Source organism: Pan paniscus, chromosome 2 (genome assembly GCF_029289425.2).
Source record: "Pan paniscus chromosome 2, NHGRI_mPanPan1-v2.0_pri, whole genome shotgun sequence".
In the NCBI taxonomy this organism is placed as follows: domain Eukaryota; kingdom Metazoa; phylum Chordata; class Mammalia; order Primates; family Hominidae; genus Pan; species Pan paniscus.
Genome location: NC_085926.1, coordinates 27,479,597 through 27,483,805, shown reverse-complemented (window position 1 = coordinate 27,483,805; position 4,209 = coordinate 27,479,597). Strand labels below are relative to the sequence as shown.

At 43.5% G+C, this 4,209-nt stretch overlaps 1 pseudogene; it reads right to left on the bottom strand.

The window, feature by feature from the left end:
• Window positions 1-883: 883 nt before the first annotated feature.
• On the bottom strand, window positions 884-2,544 carry LOC129397368 (uncharacterized; annotated as a pseudogene).
• Between the last annotated feature and the right edge of the window lie 1,665 nt (window positions 2,545-4,209).

Here is a 4,209-nt window from a genome sequence, read left to right as displayed (position 1 = left end):
ATTTTTAATTGTACCAATTGTTTGTAAGCCAGGAGAGGGTTTACCTTCTTAGTTTCACACAGTGTTTAGCCTATCTTGTATATACTAATATGCATATTATGCATAGTATTTGAAATGCATATACTAATTGGTTAGGGGAAGAGAATGCAAAATTCCAGCTGCGTTTTTAGGCTGTCAGGGTAGTGGGAGACCAGTTTGGAGTCTCCCTACAAACTGTATTTGAGTGCTTCTAAGACAGAATTTAGAACTCGAGCTCTCCCATTCATTCTCTTTGGGATTCTGAACCAAGGGAGGGCACACAAAAGGATCGGTGACTGGATAGGAAACAATACCCTCCTACTTAGGAAGCACCAGCTGAAGGTCTAATAACCTCTGGGAGTCTGTGCTGGAGGCAAGGCCCAGGCCTGGGGCTAAAGTTCTCTACTTTCCAATCCGGAGATTCTCAGAGACCCTGTTCCAGGTGCAGAGATACTGAGACACAGGGGGCCAACGTTCCTGAGCCCACCACTTTAAGGCAAGTGGCCTGGCCAGAGAAAAATGGTCCAGTTCACCCAAGTGCTAGAAATACAGGAGAAAGAATGAAGCTTGGTCTCTGCTTTTGAGGTACACCCCCAAAATGTGGCCCCATTAATGTCTCAGATTTTGACCAACCACAACTTTTCTTCTGGTGGGTAAGAATGGAGGATGAGACCCTATTGAGAAAGCCCAAACATTGAAGCGGTGGCCTGCCCCTCCACACCTGTGGGTATATCTCATCAGGTGGGAAGAGAGACTGAGAAAAGAAATAAGACACAGAGACAAAGTATAGAGAAACAACAGTGGGCCCAGGAGACCGGCACTCAGCATACCAAGGACCTACACCGGCAGTGGTCTCTGAGTTCCCTCAGTTTTTATTGATTACTATTTTCACTATCTCAGCAAGAGGAATGTGGTAGGAGAGCAGAGTGATAATAAGGAGAGGATCAATAAGAAAATATGTGAGCCAAGGAATCTGTGTCACAATTAAGTTTAAGGGGAGGTACTATGCCTAGATGTGCACGTAGGCCAGAGTTATGTTTCTCTCCGCCCAAATATTTCAGTGGAGTAAAGAATAACAAAGCAGCATTGCTGCCAACATGTCTCGCCTTCTGCCATAGGGCGGTTTTTCTCCTATCTTGGAATTGAACAAATGTACAATCGGGTTTTATACCGAGACATTCAGTTCCCGGTGCAGGCAGGAGACAGTGGCCTTCCTCTATCTCAACTGCAAGAGGCTTTCCTCTTTTACTAATCCACCTCAGCACAGACCCTTCACAGGTGTCAGGCTGGGGGACGGTCAGGTCTTTCTCATCCCATGAGGCCATATTTCAGACTATCACGTGGGGAGAAACCTTGGACAACACCCGGCTTTCCAGGGCAGAGTTCCCTGCGGCTTTCCGCAGTGCATTGTGCCTCTGGTTTATCGAGACTAGAGAATGGCGATGACTTTTACCAAGCATAGTGCTGGTAAACATTTTGTTAACAAGGCACATCCTGCACAGGCCTAGATCCCTTAAACCTTGGTTCCATACAACACATGTTTTTGTGAGCTCAAGGTTGGGGCAAAGAGGTTAGGGCAAAGAGGTTGCGGCAAAGTTACAGATTAACAGCATCTCAGGACACAGCAATTGTTCAGGGTACAGGTCAAAATGGAATTTCTTATGTCTTCCCTTTCTACATAGACACAGTAACAGTCTGATCTCTCTTTCTTTTCCCTACAAACATCACCCAGAGTATGCATTCATCTAACTACCAAGTGACAGTGGGGTCGAGTTAAAAGTGCAGGTTGGCCTGGCAGAGGGAGGGATACCCAACTTCCCTCCCCATAACATGTACTTCTCTCTACCCCTCCTTGGGCTCTGATGAGATTTGGAAATGGCAGATAGCCCAGTCTCATAAACTCACACTTAGGGCTGTGGTTCTTTCCCTTGGCTACACATTGGAATCATTTGAGGTAGGTTGAAAGATAGATTCTGATTTAATTGTCTAGGATGCATCCTGAGCATCAGGATTTTTTTAAATCTTTCCGTATGAAGCTTACAAATAGTCAGATTTGAGAACCACTCCAGATGGCCTCTGAGAGGAAGAACCTCATCTTTTTTCTTTTCTTTTCTTCTTTCTTTTTTGAGACAGTGCCTCACTCTGTTGCCAAGATTGGAGTCCAATTGTGTGACCATGGCTCACTGCAATCTCCAGTTAATGGGCTCAAGCAGTCCTCCTGCCTCAGCCTCTTGAATAGCTAAGATTACAGTTGCTTGCCACCATGCCCGGCTAATTATTTTATTTTTTGGATAGACAGGGTCTGGCTTGATGGCCAGACTGATCTTGAACTCCTGGCCTCCTTTGCCCCAACCTTGAGCTCACAAGGCCTCAAGAGATCCCACATCAGCCTCCCAAAAGTGCTGGGATTACAGGCAGGAGCCACCGTCTCTGGCCTGCATAATTTCAAGTGATGTAACAGCATCATGCTATCTTGGACAATATGCTCTTAAGTTCCACCTTCTGGGTCATTGTCTTCGTCTTGTGCAAAAAAAAAAACCTATAGCAAACACCTAATTTTCCTACTCTTCTGTTAAAAACAACGGAAAAAATCATATATTAGCTATTTACTACAACTAGGTAATCTGATAGGTTATTTAATCTTTTTTACAAGTTTTAATTTTATCAAATTAAATGTGTGTCATTTAATCCTTTTTACAAGTTTTAATTTTATCAAAGTTTTATATGTACATCGTTTTTAAAGTTCAGTAATGTTACTGTGGAAATTAGCAATCCTCTGCTTTTACCTTTTTTTTTCCTTAATTTCCACTTCCCAGAGGTACCCACATTTGTCCTTTCAGCTGTTCTTTTAACATTTTCCACTCTATGTTTAGTTAATAGGTTTACCCTGCTATTTCTTGATTTCTTACTTTCAGAGACAATCTGTGGCTTCCTAATGTGAAAGATAGAGTTAACTCTCTTACTCCACCTCTACAACATAGACAAATACATACTCTCTGATATCCTAATTAAGGCATACATTTTGGTTAGATCAGTATTCAGTTAATTATGTAATATTATTCAAAGCTGGGCCATGTAGTTCTTTGTTATTTTGTTTTGTTTTTTTGATACAGAGTCTCACTTTTGTCACCCAGGCTGTAGTATAATGGTGCTATCTGAGCTCACTGCAACCTCCCTCTCCAAGGTTCAAGTGATTCTCCTGCCTCAGCCTCTCAAGTAGCTGGAATTACAGGTGCCTGCCATCACACTCAGCTAATTTTTTTTTTTTTTTTTTTTTTTGTATTTTAGTAGAGAGGGGGGTTTCACCATGTTGCCCAGGCTGGTTTCGAAGTCCTGACCTCAGGTGATCCTCCCGCCTCGGCCTCCCAAAATGCTGGGATTAGAGGCATGAGCCACCATGCCCGGCCAGTTTTTTGTTTCTTTTGTTTTTGAGAGGGTCTCGATCTATCACCCAGGCTAGAGTGCAGTGGTGTGATCACGGTTCACTGCAGCCTCGACCTCCTGGGTTCAGGTGATCCTTCCACCTCAGCCTCCCAAGTAGCTGGGACTACAGCCACTTGCCACCAGACCCCGCTAGTTTTTGTATTTTTCGTAGAGACAGGGTTTCGCCGTGTTGCCAAGGCTGGTCTCAAACTCCTGAGCTCAAGCAGGTTGCCCACCTTGGCCTCCCAAACTGCTGGGATTACAGGCATGAGCCACTGCACCTGGCCTTCATTTTTAATTTGCTCAATTTTCTATGTAGCTTATATTAAGTTATCTTCAAACACTCTTCCAGAAGAATTCAACTCCTGTGAATATGTTTGCATGCATCAGATACTCTATCAAATTTTGTTTTTTAAAAAGAATGATTGCTACTGGTGCTTTCTTTGTGTATGCTCCAGTCTGGACTGGTTGTGCTCTAGACTTGAGAAAGCTGATGTCCTAGGATCTCCCTTCACCATCATCTCAGGAAAAACCTAGACCTGTCTCTCAAGTTGGATCTCTGCTTTCCTCTTTCTTAGCTTACTTCCTTCCTCATTTTAGTGGAACATATCCGCCAGTAGCCACATGAGTTTCCTGGGCTACCGGAGGATATGTTCCACTAACCATATTCTCCAGGTTGTATAAGAGGAAGATCATCTGAGGCTTTGTTTATTGAAGCATATCATTATTTTAGCTTTATAGTTGGTAAACAGTTTGGTTGGGAATGCT